Genomic DNA, 17175 nt, shown 5'->3' on the forward strand with positions numbered 1-17175 from the left:
CACACTGCCAGCAGAAATCCCTTCGTTCGTTTCGACACCCATGTGCGTAATGTCCGCTTTCCCCGCATCGCCTGCATGCGTTCCGTGGATCGATGGGCCCTTGGTGTGGTGTCCTCGCATGCTCTGGTGTGCTCGCTTGTCGTTGCTCCTCCGTTCTCCGATCTCCTTGCTTCTTATCTTCGTGTATATATTGATAATGCTCGGTTGGCCGTTGCGGCACAAAAGGTTTCGCCGCCGGCCTCAGCGGTTCTTTCTCCGGTAAGATGTTCTCGTAATCCTCGGCCATGCTTACCAGTTCCTCTAAGCTGGTGAACTCGCTCCGTTTGATGTAAAGCTGGTACTCTCGTCGACAATTTCTGTAAATCCGGTTCAGCTTCTGCTCGCCGTTGTAGTCAGCGTGACGCATGAGTGCTTGTAACGATAAAACGTAATCCTTAAACTGCTCACCTGCGAGCTGCGTACGCTGACGGATCTCGTCATCTAGCTTCTCGAAATACCTCGAGCTCAGGAAAAATTTTAGAAAGTCCTTCTTAAAGGCTTCCCACTCTTGCCACTGCCTGTTGTTGTTCCGGTACCACACCAAGGCCTTGTCCTTCAGCAACTCAGGTAACGCTCGTGGGATGGAATCGCGACCAACTTCGTAACTGTCGGCCAGCTCCTCCACCCGTTCAATAAAACATAGCGGGTTCTTACCACCGTCATATTTCAGGCCCCACTTACGTACTCGATCCATTATATTTGTATGTGATGCTGGTTTGTTCATCGCGTATGGCGGTGTTCGTGACCCCTCTTCGTGCCTGGTTGTTTCGTTGACATTTTCCTGTGTGTTGTCGCCTGGCGATGTTTGCTCGGCGTTTTCTATCGGAGTTGGTGGTCTTACCGTGATTACTGGTCGGACGTGCCGTAGGGCTAATTCTGTGAATCGTTCCTGGGATCTTGTGTCGGTACCTTTCGTCTGGATGAAGCCTGCTAGGCGCTTGCGTAGCTCTTCCACCGTTCCGCTGTCTTCCAGCCCAAACTCGGATGCGTATTTGAGAAGTTCCTCACGATTGAGGTAATACACCCAAGTTACCTTCACCATGCCTGCTAGTTATTTTGCTTTCTCTCCGTGCCTTTCCTGTGGATGTTTTGTATCTCGCAATCCTCTGTGGTTTGTGTCTCGAAATCCTCTGTGTGGTTATCCTCGTGTTGTTACTTGTTTACCATGAGTCTATGTATTCAGAGTCCCTGCTCGGGCGCCATTTGTGACGGACTTTTCCTTGCGCCGGGGCATGCTCAGTCCGTCCAGGATCCCTGTGGAATTAGAGAAGAATCCCTATCGTCTCTTTTTAAAGAGAAAGATCCCGTTTGTCGTTATAAACTCTTTATTCCAAAATATCAAAACTACCGTTAAAGCTATGGCGACGGAGGTGGGAAACCACCGTCGGTTCTACGCCGATGGGGTTGGGAAAACCCCCACCGGGACTACGCTTAAACTAAAAATCTTAGACTACTTCGTAAAGAAAGCGGAGGTGGAGAACCACCAATTCCTCCCAGTCGGTGGAGTTGGTAAAACCCCCACCGAGTATATAGCTTAAGAATACCCTGCTCCTCCTGAAGATTGCGGAGGTGGAAAAACCACCACAATCCCTCTAACGATGGGGTTGGAAAAACCCCCAAAGTTGCTAAAATAAAGAACTCGTGAGATGGAAAAATCCCAGGAGTCCCATTCACCGCTAAACAAGGCGTTAGCAGGCTACTATACCTAGCTGGCTACTGTCTCAATTCGCGAAATTTGTCGCCCTTTTATACTTGTCCACGCGCAGGTGGACAGTTATTCTGCAACAATAAATTTTACTTATTATATGTATTTACTTAAGGTATCTTACATTTAACTGTATTATTCTACCCATATATCGCATTATAAGTATTTATCTCTAAATTGCGTATGTAAAACTTCCTCTTGTACTGCCCCCCCTAACATGTGAGTTCGTTGGTACGCATCTCCAGTTAGCTAGCATAGTTATTTTTGATTTCCCGCTGCTGCCTGCTTATTGGGTCTTGTTGTTGTCAACGAGTTGGTTGCCCTTCGTAGGTAACTTGTAAGTGTCTAGTACCCACGCTGTGTTGTTGGTATGCTAGCGTGACGTCTTCCTAGTACATTGCATTTTTTTCGTTTCCTCTTTGTGCGATGTCCGCCCTGACGGTTCGCTTCAATGCCTGCTGTGCTTGGTCGCAATGGCTTGGTATACGCATGTTTGTACGTTTTGGTGTTCTTGCAATGGGAGCTTATGTGTGTTGCTTATTGCATTGCTGTATTCCCAGCATTATTTAAAATTCCAGCAGGTTAAGGGTTATCTGTGGAAATTATAATGTTCAACCAAAATATTTACCGTATGCGGGCAGAGACAATTATTTAAACGAAGAAATTAGATGTTGTCATGAATGTTTATATGTATATTAGGGTGATTCAAAAATGATTATTTTGTATGTGTAAATTTAATTTATATAATTCAGTTTTGTACGTTTTACTTGCTATATGTATAAATTCATTGTAATTCAAGTAGGATTTATACACGTTTTAATGAGTTTTGATAAATATTTGTAGGTTCGAATGTGTGGGCTCCAAAACCCGTGGATTTGGGTCCTCACAACGTTTTTCAGCGCCAAGTCCAAGTTTCTTTACCAAAGAGTCGTCCATCATCGTAATCGATGATCCTTCATCGAGTAGGGAATACGTATTGAGTCGCTTATTTGGTCCGTAGAGCGTAACAGGAATCACTCTAAATAGCAGATTTGCATTAGCGCGTGCGGAGCAGTTGAGAACCGGATTGTTAGGTTTGGTGATTTGGCTGGCTGATCCCCCTGACACTCATGCAACAAACGATTGTGGAACTTAGAGTAACCTTTCACTGAAGAAGGTTTGCGGCGGCGGTAGTCGCGCATAGAGTGACCAGGCCAAAGACAGCTAAAACAAAGACGTAATCGTTTTACCAGTTTCCAGCGCTCCGGTACCTTGGCTTCGAGCAAACGTCTACACTCAGTAGATTTATGATCACCTCGACAAACGATGCATTTGGTAGTACGTTGTTCGCCGGCTTTATGCAATACTACACGTCGTTTAGATTATTTTGCCTCACTGGCCTGGACCATCTGTACGAAGCTCGCAACCTCAGTTAACCATTCACTAAAATTTACTATGGTTGGAAATGGCCAAATAGAAAAAGAATGACGAGCCCAATCCAAACGTTTATAAAGAGGAAGCTTCGCCACTAGTTCCTCCAATAACGTTGGATTTGCCAAGTGTTTATCTTCACCTATAGACTGAAGGAAAACTATAAGGTTCTTAGCTGTGGTTGCGAACGAGACTAATTTGCCAATATTAGCTTCTGAGATAGGTAGTACCTCTCGTATAACTTTGAGTTGGCTCCGAATGAGCTGCTCAGGACGACCGAACCTAAAGCGTAGTTGCTCAATAATAAAATTCACATTGCTTGGTTGTATTAGTAGGGACTTAACTACTTCCCTAGCTTCCCCTTTAAGGCATTTGTTAAGACAATGGTTATTTTCAAAACTGGAATAATTATAGACCGCCGTCGACTCTAAACGTAAAATATTGGCCAGTCTTCTGCTTGACCTGAAAACAATGGTAAATGTAACAATTTCCTGGGTGGTGACATGTAATTTATTGGCGGGGTATGGCTTGACAAGTTCGCTCTTAAGTTATGAGCGGAGGTGACGACCGGTGCGCAGGTAGTGGCTACACTATAATGTTGAGCCATGGTAGGTGACCAGGATGACCGACCATAGCACGACGTGGAGCTCGACGAAACGATATGCGGGGATTCATGTGAGGCGCTACATAACTTGCCTACCAATTGGGTCAGGGTACTATTAGGAGTAGCAATGTAGCTGGGCTGAATAATTGTTGCATAGTTGGCCGGGGCAAACTCCTGTAGGAATGAAAACGGCGACCTTGTAACTGATGTCCAGAGAGTGCTTAGATTATGGAGGGAACACTTCTCTGCTCTCCTAAATGGAGGCAGCAATTCACCGCGCAGAGATGAAGAACCCGATCCCGCAATCGATGATGATGGAATATATGTCCCCCCGCCCGATTATGACGAAGTTAGAATAGCAATAACCAGATTGAAAAACAACAAGGCCGTGGGCGCTGATGCATTGCCTGCGGAGCTATTCAAGTTCGGCGGCGAGGAGTTGGTAAGGCGCATGCAGCAGCTTCTTAGCAAAATATGGGCGGACGAAAGCATGCCCGACGGTTGGAATCTAAGTGTTCTTTGCCCAGTCCACAAGAAGGGGGATACTGCAAAATGCACCAACTATCGTGGAATCAGCCTTCTTAATATCGCATATAAGGTCCTTTCAAGTGTATTGTGCGAAAGATTGAAGCCCACCGTGAACCGGCTGATTGGACCTTATCAGTGCGGCTTCAGACCTGGTAAATCTACCATCGACCAGATTTTCACAATGCGCCAAATCTTGGAAAAAACCCGTGAAAAGAGAATCGACACACATCACCTCTTCGTCGACTTTAAAGCCGCCTTCGACAGCACGAAAAGGAGCTGCCTATATGCCGCTATGTCTGAATTTGGTTTCCCCGCAAAACTTATACGGCTGTGCAAAATGACGTTAAGCAACACCATCAGCTCAGTCAGAATTGGGAAGGACCTCTCCGAGCCGTTCGAAACTAAACGAGGTTTCAGACAGGGTGACCCCCTATCGTGCGATTTCTTTAATTTGATGCTGGAGAAAATTATACTAGCTGCAGAACTTAACCGCACTGGAACAATATACTATAAAAGCATGCAATTACTGGCATATGCTGATGACATTGATATCATCGGCCTAAACACCCGCGCTGTTAGTTCTGCTTACTCCAAGCTGGAAAAAGAAGCGGTAAAGATGGGTTTGATGGTGAATGAGGACAAAACGAAGTATCTGCTGTCATCGAGCAAAGAGTCAGCGCATATGCGCCTTGGCAACCACGCTACTGTTGGCAGCCATAATTTCGAAATAGTAAAAGACTTCGTTTATTTGGGAACCAGCATCAACATTAGCAACAACATCAGCACTGAAATCCAGCGAAGAATCAATCTTGCCAATAAATGCTACTTTGGACTAGGTAGGCAATTGAAAAGTAAAGTCCTCTCTCGGCGAACGAAAATCATACTCTACAAGTCACTTATCGTACCCGTCCTGCGATATGGGGCAGAAGCATGGACCATGACAACAGCAGATGAAGCGGCTTTGGGAGTGTTCGAGAGAAAAGTTCTTCGAAAGATTTATGGACCTCTACGCGTTGGCGATGGCGAGTACCGAAGAAGATTTAATGATGAGCTGTACGAGCTATACGCAGACATCAACATAATCCAGCGAATTAAAACGCAGCGGCTGCGCTGGCTAGGCCATGTTATGCGAATGAAAGATGATGCTCCGGCCAAGAAAGTGTTTCTATCGGAACCCGCCTATGGAAGCAGAGGTAGAGGGCGGCCCCCACTCCGTTGGAAGGACCAGGTGGAAAACGATTTAAACTCCCTTGGTGTGACCAATTGGCGCCGGTTGGCGGAGCGAAGGAGCGACTGGCGCGCCTTGTTGGACGGCCATAACCGTTTAGACGGTTAAGCGCCAATTAAGTAAGTAAGTAAGTTGGCCGGCTGCTCATTCAACGAAGCTCTTGAATTCACTATACATGGTTGCTCATTTGCTGGCGATGAACTCGTCGATATGGTTGCCCGACGTGAGGCCTATGCGACCCCATGGTACCACTGCCCGATACTATACTACCGATGGACGCCATGAACTTATTGTGCGTTGGAGTGGCTACCTGCGCAGCAGACGTCACGACACATTGTTGATGCGTATATGTATTTTGCCTAACAGGAGACGTGGCTGGTGGAATTAAATGTGATGATGCTGCTGTTGGCGTTCGGTTTCTGCGATTTTAACTTCTGCTTACCTAAGTTGCAGCTCCAATCTAGAAATTTGTTGTTGCATTGTTAAAAGAATATTAACTTGCGATGCATTATACGTATTTGTGCATACTGCTGTAGCGGAGCTGCGGGCGTTCCAGAGGATTCTACTGATCCGGCGGCGGCATTGGAGTTGACAAACAATGTTAGCGTTAACAGAAGTGGCAGTGTTTTCATTAACAGAAGCAGCGGCTTTGGCAGAGGTAATAGCGCTGGCATCGACAGAGGTGGCGATGTTGATGTTGGCGGAGCTGGCAGCGTTTCTATTGGCAGAGGCGGCAGCGTTTCCATCAGCAGAGGCGGTGGCGTTAACGTTGGCAGAGGTGGTACCGTCAGACAAGGAGACGATCTTATGTACGTCGACTATGACCGGGGTGGTGATACCCGGACCAACACTGACATGGGCATTATTATAATAAGTGGAAAGTTCGATTACCTGGTAAATCGGGCTAGGACTTGGTTCAAAAATATTAACATTCATATGTGATGTACTTGTTGTTGTTGGTATGGCGGCATACATACTGGTTGGCTGAGCGTTATATGGCGGCGCGCTTGTGGGAGCACTAGGTGGCGACATTGATACTATGGCGGTGGATGGCGGCATACTGGAAGGCATTCTGTTGGAAACACTTGACATATTTCACTGGACACATGACGGCACTACAAACGGTGTACTGATAAGTGGAGTACACGCCACATGTGATGACGAGACATTTAAGGGTACACTAGGCACGACAATCGAGGTTCTGGCGGCTAGTACACACGACTGATTCAACGACATATTACTTGGCACGTCTAGCGGAGCGCGTTTGGCGATATACTTTGATTACTAGATTGTGTCACATTTGATTGTGCAGTCGGTGCATTTGATTTAGACATGGCTGTCTCAACTTTAGTTGGGGCGGCAATCTTTATTTTGTTGCCTTCTAGCTGAAGGCGCGGACTTCGGCGTACCTGTGACCTCTGCACATACATACACAGGCATTTTATGTATTATCCAATAGATTGGGAAATAAAGATGTCACGTAGCAAATAATCGGGATTTGGGATGAACTTGAATTGCCAGAAGATTCAAGCTATGTTCAAGCTCGTATATTCAAGCTCGTAAATTCAAGCTTATTCAAGTTTATTTCTGTATAAAAAAAGGTTATGTAATATTCAATTCGACAATAAATTAGACACTTTACTCACCCGAGTATCTTTCTCCGTCCGTTCGCTACGCGTGGTAATTTTCCAATGACGGAATTTTGTAGATCAATTTATACCGCTCAAAGTAACGGAATATGACAATGACGGAAAAAAGAAGAAAGAGCTGGGGTGAGCAAAGGACAAATAAACAGAGATGCATTTGTGGTGAAGTATACATTTGGTACTTAAGGTTGCCAGCTAGTTTCCATTTCAAATAATTCAATCTATTGCAGTAGCCAATGTTTTCGATTTTGTTTTTACATATATCGATGATCTCTTAGTCGCGAGTGAAAATGAGGAACAACATTTTGAAGATCTTAGAATACTTTTTCAACGTCTTACAGAGTATGGTTTAAATATTAAACCAAGCAAATGCACTTTTCCTCCGCTATAGTAGGCACCTTGTCGCGGTGCGGGGGCTTACGCCGCTTCCACGAGGCGCTGAACATACAAAAGGAGATGCTCCGGCATCCTCCGCCCGTATGGTTCGAACTTCGTGGAGAGGTAACCAAGAACTGCTACTTTTGCCTTAACGGCTACGAGTGTGCGACTGTTTTCCCATGTTAGGGACGGCACCTCTTGTCCGCCAGATGCGTCTGTTTCCCCATGCTAGGGGCGGCATATGTACACACAGACCTAACGGGTCAATAAGTCGTCAGATGCGCCTGTTTTCCCCAGGTTAGGGGCGGTCGAGTCCGAGTCTTTTTGGGAGGAGTGGTAGACTTAAAAGAAACTCCAAAAGTAATGGCGAATTCGGTTCGTCGGGTATGAGTGAAAACGAAGGGAGAAAAGTTACGGTACAGGGGGTCGGATCCCCATTACCGGCGGTAGATGGTGGGCGAGAATGCTATCTGGCGTCGAGATCCAGCGACTTCTCAGGCTGTGGAGCGGAACCCCAGGCTACACAGTCTACGAATGCTACTGGGAGAACAAAAGCGCTGTCCCTATCCGAGCACACTCTGTGGAGCACGGTAAAGGCAGGATCTGAGTGTGGTGCTGAGGGAAGCGTTAGGTCTCGGTTGAGGAGTCTAACCATCGTCAGCGTCACCGAGGATTAACCATCATCACTGGTGAACGACGGCGATGAAATAGACTAGAGGCTGAGAGCGCTCTGCTGAAGGACCAAGCCCAGATGTCAGGGTCAGAGTCGGAGAAGGTAAAAAGGGAGCAGAAAGCCCTGAAGGGGTACAAAATCTCTTCCTACTACCATCGGAAGATGCAGAAGAAAGATCCAACCACTCTCACTGTGACAGAAAAGGCTCTTATTAAGAAACACAGAAAGGTAGTAACAAAGTACACAGAAATTAACGCTACTAAAGCTGAGGGCAAGAAAGCGTCAAACGATCAGGGCAGGGACGCTAACCATACGTCCTCGTCCGGATCGATGAGCGCACAAAGCCGGAAGAGGAACAGGTCCGATGAGGGACCCGAAAAAGACTCAAAAAGGCGGAAACTTCACGCTACCTTCGCCTGCCCCTCAGGTCTACAAGTAGCCATCATCGACAAAATCAATCCTGACGGGAAGATAACGACGGAAAGGTGGCTGCTTGTAGAAGGCAAGCTAATGGAGAGGATGCTCGAGGCTGAAAGCGAATCTATATTTTGTTACATCCTGAAAACAAATTTGCAGATAGCCAACAGGGGAAATGTCCCTACATACATTGGTCCAATTTCCGGCAATGTTCTCGATATTACATTGAGCTCCGATCGTGATATATCAAGGTATAATTGGATGGTTCTTGATAGACCATCCGTCTCCGACCATGCGTATATCAGCTTCAGCATCCCCCTAAAGAGGGTAGAGAAAGGAGGAACCTTTAGAAACCCTAGGTCAACTAACTGGACTAAATTCCAGAAACATGTAGAAACAAAACTGGGACAACCCAAAGAGGTTGCCAATGTAGAGGAACTGGAGGAGTCGAATGAATTCCTAACCAGGACGCTTATGACTGCACATAACAAAGCTTGCCCTCTAAGAAGATTCAGGGGAAAATCAAAGCCGCCATGGTGGAGCAATGAGATGAGTATTCTAAGAGGACAGGTAAAAGAAATGTTTAAGCTCGCAAAGACCGCGGAAAGCGAAGCGTGTCGGGACGAGTACAGGGATCTACTGAGGACCTACAAGCGTGAAATTACCAGGGCGAAGTGAAACTCATGGAAAAGTTTCTGTACGGACATAGAGTGCTCCAGCGAAACAGCACGGTTGAAAAAAGTCCTTGGAAAGGGAATCCGTTCAGGTGCTTCTCGACACACATTTCACATTGGGAGAGGGTTTAGAAGAGCGAGCAAACACCACTCACACTTCGATCACGGAGCTAGTAATGCCGGGCTTGGTGACCGATACCAAGATAGAATGGGCAGTGAAAACGTTTTCTAAGTTTAAATCGCCGGGCCCAGACGGTATATTCCCGGCTATGCTACAAGTTTCAAGTATGGCGGTCGTGGAATGGCTTAAAATAATATTCGATGGGTCCATAAAGCTGAATCATGTACCGCACTGAACAATTGTGGTGTGTCGCAAACTCGGCACGGGAGTGGAGGCACCACAATTGCGTTTGGTTTAAATTTAAATGAAAAGAAAAAAGAGGCGAGATATATTCCTCGTTATAATAATTTCTTTATTATAGTGCAAAATTAAATTTGAACAATAATTACCTTTTTGTAATAAAATGTGGCGGGGCTCCTCGGACGGTGTTGTAGTTCGCTCAACGATCGCTGGAAAAGTAGACGGTTGCCTTGTCGAGGACAACCGTTGAACCGCGGAAAAAGTCTCCGGTTTTAAGGGGAAGCTTCCCCACATAGTTGTACCGGCATACATGTATATGTGTACGGACAACATAACCCTATCTGTGTACACATATACATGCAGGTGGGCGAACTAGGGGTCGATAAAGTGGTGCTATTAGGGTGGCGCAAATTAAGAAGAATTTAGGCTTCGGGCCTAAACATGCCGGCCCCCTTGCGATACGCAACAGCCCAGACTCCGCCCGAGCGTCCCCGGCCACGATTTGTCTTAAAACTAGATTCTAAAATTAAATGGTGCGCGCCGGATGGCGCGACGGCATCCTCCTTGCCTTCGCCGTGACCTAGAGCTAGGAAGATAGAAAAAAAATTAATGGAAACCGTAACATATATTTCTTGCCATTTATATAAAACTTCATTTATTTCGGGAAAATACAATATACATGTATAAGCTTATCATCAGCTAACTAACTCTAAATAGCCATTGAGAAATATCAGATCGGGTGGGTCCCGGAGAGTACCCACCCGAAGATCGTGCTTTGCGCGAGCAGCGATCCGAAGGATGGTGGCAATGTGCCCGACGTCATGATTTCGGCGTAGACGTCGCCGCCTAGGACGAGGCGAATTGGGGTGGACGCATAAAAGTGGGGGTCCGCAAGACGGATGTGCTCGTAAGGAGCCGCGACGCTGGGGTCGACGTTGTACGTTGGACTGACGCGCCTGAACTCGAGGACGCAGACTGCGTGAGTCGTCACCGTCTTACTCTGCCCATGTTTACCTCTAAAATGAATAAAACAGCCGGTTTCGCCGTCGGCGTTGGTTGTCGGCAGGGCTAACTCTCGCGCCAGCCTGCGGTCGATCGTTGTGCGGGGGGAACATGCGTCTATGAGTGCACGAATGAAGTGCAGACGCCCTCCGGCTTCCACCTTCACGATCGCAGTCGGCGCCAGAGCAGCCATGGGCCGAAGAGTTGGGCCGGCTGAGGCGCGGGCTGGAATGACCCCGTTCCGGAAGGAACTGTGTTGGGGTAGCTGGCGCGGCCGAATGGCCAGTCTACCGTCTCGATGGTCTTCCTTCACGTGTCGTATCTCGTGTAGCTGGCGCGGCCGAGGGGCCAGTCTACGATCGCGCGTTGGTCGATGTGCTTGCGTTCGTTGTTGCGTAGGTGGGCGGAACGGCCGTGATTCCGCTCCACTTTTTCCTCGTCGCTCGTGTGCTAATAGGGGTCGGAACGGCCGTGGGTCCGATCCCCTAGTGTCGGAATTTACTATATGGGAGCCCGCTCCACTCCCGGATGGCAGTTGTGGTTCTTCTGCAAAGGCCGACTCGGACGCGTGGAGAGACAGCGCCTCATCCATCATCCCGTCGTCCACCTCTTCCATCGTAGGCATCCGCTCATATCCTTCTCCCTCTTCTTCCATGACTAGCTGGTACCAGCTCTTCGGCGGCTCTGGCTCGGACGACAAGTCCTCCATGGAAAGGTGCAGCGTGGTATGATGATTGCTACCACATCTTCGGCACCTTCCTTTGCTAGTGCAGTCTTTGGCACGATGTACCATTGACAGGCAGTTTTGGCAGTACTTGGCCTTTATAATTTCGCGCAGTCGTTGCAGCGGCGACTTCGCGCGGTAAATCGGGCATGACCTGATTGGGTGTTTCGCGTCGCATAAGTGGCACGGCTTTGGGTAACGAGCGGCCTGGCGCTCAGTCCTCCTTCTTAGCGAAGCGTAACGAGTCATTCTATTGAGAGTATGGAAGAAAATAAAGGAAACTCGTTGAGTTGTTATGATTGTGTCACGCTTTCGGTGGCGAGTAAGCCCCAATTCTATTATCGGCGCTTTTGAAATTTCGCGTAGTGAGTAGGGTTAAAACATGTCTAAAGGCCTACGAGAATATATTCATCTCGCGTACGTTATGTGCGTTGCTTCTTTCCCCGCACGTTATGTGCCTGGGTCATTAGTGCCTTATTCTGTTTAATTTTGTGTCATCCGGTAGCGCTTCAGCTAGTCAGGCATACTAGTGCTGCAGAAAAATTGACATTTAAGTTGTTTGGTACTCACATTTTGGTACCGAACCGGGTAGAGAGTGTTTGATGTGGGATCTTTCGAGTCGTCGTTATTTGTGTTGTTGGTGCTAAAAACCGACAACTTTCCTGCCCGCCACAAAAAAAAATGTTTGGACGGCAAAATTGTATGCTATATAAAGAACAAAGATAAAATCTTCGTTTTGGACGCGGTGAAAAATTTTTCGAATGAGCCATTCTTTTGTATTTCCCTTCGATTATTTGTTCAGCTTTTCCCAATTACGCTTGTAGTCCTGTGTTATTGATGGTCCTTACTAAAAAGCACGGTTCCAGAAGGGTAGTTGGCTCCGATACCGATTTGCCAGAAACGGGTTTTTGGGTACCCGTTTGCATCTTCTTATGCATCCCTAATACAATGTACATTTAAAACTCGGCATATATATGTACATACGTTGGTACAAGTATATGGGCAGTCAGTGCACGGACTTTACCGCATTGGTAGATTGACGTACCTTTTTGATCCATTTTCATTTTCTACTACTTTTACGAGTTCTGCTACCAAAACTAAGATTCTACCAATATTTCAGTATTTTCGCGCTGAAAACGTATACTGCATTGCAGTATTGAATTGCCGAGCCCACCAACTAATCTTAGGAGGGGATACTGATTAAAGCAGTCAATTTTGAAAAACTTTGTGAACAACTTTAAACAAGAAGTAAATTTTTGATGAGATAAATAGCCCTTTTTTTTGAATAATTTGAAGAAAAAAAGTTTTACGCAAACGATAACATGCCGAAATCGGTTATTTTGTGGCAGTATTTTTGGTATTTTGGTATTTTGGGATATTGTTGTGGTAGTGAGAAGTTTTGGTATGTTTTGTCTGTGTATTTCAGGAAATAATGAGTATCCTAAGGCCTAAGCTGTGTATGTACAAATTTACATGGATTTTGTCTTGTGTACATGTTTTTACAAGTGTTGATTCCCTGACATTCGCTTTATTTGCTTGACAATAAATGATGAATAATTCATGATAATTCAGTAACAATTACTGTTTTGCACTCAAATAAACTACCAATTCCTACTGCTATTTTCATTTCTCGTTTACCAACATTCCTTTTATAAAAAGTCCGCGCACTGGTATATGTATACCAGACAAAAAAAAATATGAACATTCCTACGCACAAATGTACATTTATCTGAATTGAAGCAAACGGTAAACGGATCGTTCGATTCATGGCGCCGTTTGTTTCATTCTTTTCGTTTTACGCGTAGTGGAGTACGGTGCTTGGGATCATCGCGAACAAATCGTAAGTAAAAATTATTACATGATAATTTAATATATTCTTTTTGATAATTAATAAATTTTTTTCTTTCTTTTCAGGTTACTGGCATGGATGGTGGGGACGGTCCTGCACGTTGGCCTGGGCACCAGGATTGATTGGGTTTTCCTCGTTTTTTTGTTGTTTTTTTTTTTTTTAGGTTACCGGTATTGCAAAGGGGTGCTCCAACTGCGGCGTCGGCCGCGCCGTCAGTTGTCACACCTTTGCGATGCCCATTGATGCAGGCACTAATGGATTTTCTCTTTGCAGGTTTTGGTGCGGAACATCCTGGCCTGGGGCGTAAGTCCACCAGCAAAAACAACCACAAACCTTTTGTATTAAATTTGTTATACAACGAATGAGAACGGTTTGTGGGCGATTCTGTAGTAGCTTTTTGAAAAAATCATGAAGTAGATATAAATAATTTGAAATTTTCTGCGAATTTTCATCAATAGCTGGTGGATACACGCAATTTGTTGATTTGTGAACAAGGCAATATATCTTCGTTACTGACGAGTACGCTATTTTTTTTTTTTCACCCAGCCAACATGGCGGACGACGAACAATTTTCGCTGTGTTGGAATAATTTTAATAGCAATTTATCGGCTGGATTTCATGAGTCGCTATGTCGTGGCGACTTGGTGGATGTCACGCTAACGGCAGAGGGGCAATTCGTTAAAGCGCACCGATTGGTATTATCAGTTTGTTTGCCCTATTTTCGGAAAATGTTTACCCAAATGCCGGCGAACCAACATGATTTTGTCTTTCTGAAGGATGTAAGTCATTCGGATTTGAAAGATCTAATACAATTTATGTATTGTGATGAAGTAAATGTACTCAAGAAGCCCTACCAGCGTTCATCAGTACAGCAGAGGCTTTACAAATAAAGGGATTAACTGATAGCGATCCACCACCCTCGCAATCACCAGCTGAGCCATCGACACTCACCCCACAAATTCAACCAATTTCTTCACCGCGCGTCCGTCAACGAACATCCACCTCTCGCTCATTTAAAATTGAATCAGTTGATGATTCGGGAAATGATAATAAACAGACTCCGATTGTTATACAAACGAATGCAGACATTGTCCGGCGTTTAATGGTATTCGTTGTGGCATTGATGGAGGAATCCACATCACCTTTTGCCAGTGCCTTCCCCGTACTACCTAACAATGTTACGGGTAAACAAAACTTGGCTAATTTGTGTACGGTCGACCCCACGAACCATTCTGCTACGCTGCTACCAGGCGATATTGCCTTCGAAAATATGTAGTTGGATATGCCATATCAAAGGTATTTCTTGATGACACGGGTCATCACTCCCTCCTTCCCTTGGTTCCGCTAGCACCCGGTGTATCTGCCGATTTTCTCGCATTCACGGCAATGGTCAAAAAGGGCGCTTTGAAAGAGGGGAGACATTTTCAAATGTCAGCGGTTCTTGGGAATATTCTGCGCTCGCTTTAATTGATTCACTTTTTCTGAAGCTCGGAAATTATTTTCACAAGTTTAAGTGAATTACGATAAAAATGAGAACCTTAAAAGTCTCTGACAGCTAACGTGTCGAGTGACGAATTTTTGCAATAAAGATCGTGAGAAATTTGCTTACGCTTTTTATTGGTGCGAAACAACACCGACCAAGGGCGGTGCTCATACTTACCTTGTATATTTGTATGTAGCCCCTCGCAAGCACAGCTGCCGTCCGTCGGACATAATGGATTTGGATTTTATTAATTTGAATAGGCTATCCGATACAGAAATAGCGGCGCATATGCGAAAATTGAATTATGAGAAATTCAAATCATTGGTGCGCATGCATCTTTCCTTCGCGCTAGATTTAAACACGGATGACTGTGATTTACCCTGTCATGAAATCGAATATGAAGAGGAAGGCAAGCTGAAGAAATGGAGTCGTTTGCCTAAAAGGCAAAAACATGCCGCTGCAACGGGCTGTGCGAGCTCATCATCGGAGGGGTCACTAAGCGCAGACGATAGTCCTGTTGAAACACTGCATCAACAAATTAATGCCGGGTTTTTGATGCACCTAGAGGAAATAAAGCATTTTAATGCAAGAAAAAAAATCTCATACAGGAGGGCCTATTTCGGAAGACGGGATCGGCTTCTAGGCAAAACGGGCTACGGCAACATATACAAAATGACAAAAACCACTCGATTTGGAAGGTGGTGGCTATTCGGCACACGATTGTGCACTGGATTTAAAGGTTATCTAGCCGATTTGTCGGAGCCATTTCTTACCAATGCACACTATTCAGCGCATCCGCAAATAGCACCACTGTGCCTAGGCTCCGGCTCTTGTAGTAGCAGCAGTACAGGGATGTTAACACGTCCTCCAAATCCGGAACGTAGCAAACGTGAACAACCCTTACTTAGTTCAGTCCAATTGGTAATGTTGTTGTTGCCTGACGATAATCGACAATTACTAACATATCATTGAAATTTTACATGCTGTAGCTGCGTATGAAATAAAATGACACCAGAAAATTTAGCTACCATATTCGCACCACATCTTATGAAGGAATAGGAGGACCGGATACCAGCGAACAAAGGTATGAGTTCACAATCAGAAAGCACCAAGAGTTCCGTCCCTTTGAAGTAGGATATGTTATGAGGAATTAAAGGTATGACTTATAATATAGGGTACATATAAAGAAGTTTGTGCCATAATATGAGCATTACAAATCCCCTATTAGATGGTTGTGTCGGTAATACAAACAAATCGAAAAACAGGCAAAACACTGATAATATAGCAATGGACGGAGGCCAATATGATGGAAAGGTAGATGTTAACATCTGTTGCATGACTTATGCGTACACGGGCCGCATCGATTGGATACTGATGAGTTGGATTGACGGTGAGTAATTTTTTTGTGTTTATTTTTCCTTTTGGAGTGTGGCTTTAAAATTTGGCCAGTAATAATGCGAAATATTGTTCATAAAAAAGTTGGTTGGAAATGGTTCAGCGAAAGGGATTCTCGTCACTAGATAGTGAAGGCAGGCTAATTTAGTTGTCGTAAAAAAAAGGGAACTGCAGCACAACTTCGTGTTTGGTTGCAACCGGAAATAGGATGACCATATCAGCAGCTCTCCCGCTTTTAAGCAATGCCTTACGAGGACATCCTAGGCCCCTTACTTAAACCGCTTACGGTTTACGACGCACTCTTAACCTATTGAACCCATCTGATTTGAAGCTTTGTGTGCCATTTTTACGCCACTCATTGCCAAATCTACCACAACCCAGTTCTCTTTGTTTAATAATAGATTTTATGTAATGCAATTTTGCTTGCTGTTGTGTCATGAGAGAATTGTATTTGCAAAAATTTATCACACGAAACAATGAATCAAGTCTAATTTATAAATAGAGTAAAGAGATGATGGGCGCGTATAGTACACAAAGTTATGCCGGAAATTGCACTTTGGAAACTTTTGTTCAAAATTTAGCTCTTTGAAAATACAAATTTAGACGGTTTTAAATCTTTAGTTACTGGTCTAATATATTTTTACTAGTCAAAATATAAATTTAACTGCTTCTGTTAACGAGTTCAAAATCCAATTTAATTTCTTTAAAACGATTTGTGCAGATGTGAGTCCTGTAAGAGTCATAAATGACTCATATGTCGCATAAGCATATCAGGCGAATATCGCGCATAGAAAAACTATTTTTGATCTGCTAAATGTTAAAAGTAAACGCTCCAGGCATGTTATATCATGGTGCCAATTATTTGCAGGAGACTTTTCTTTTAACTCACATATGACTCCAGCAATTTTTAAAATATGTGTTTCTGCTTTCTGTAATAACCTTTGGCAATTATGTGGAATTTCATAAATGTTATATGTATCCCCTATAATTTCTAAGCTATTTTTCAAGTTTTCTAAACAAGAAGTTTGAATTTAGTCCCCGTACACTGTGAATTCTTCA

General features: G+C 44.8%; 1 pseudogene; it reads left to right on the plus strand.

The window, feature by feature from the left end:
• The first annotated feature begins 14952 nt into the window (after positions 1-14952).
• Positions 14953-15780, plus strand: LOC137245986 (rho GTPase-activating protein 19-like; annotated as a pseudogene).
• The last annotated feature ends 1395 nt before the right edge of the window (positions 15781-17175 follow it).

The sequence above is a fragment of the Eurosta solidaginis genome, chromosome 3, assembly GCF_040869045.1.
Source record: "Eurosta solidaginis isolate ZX-2024a chromosome 3, ASM4086904v1, whole genome shotgun sequence".
Classification (NCBI taxonomy): domain Eukaryota; kingdom Metazoa; phylum Arthropoda; class Insecta; order Diptera; family Tephritidae; genus Eurosta; species Eurosta solidaginis.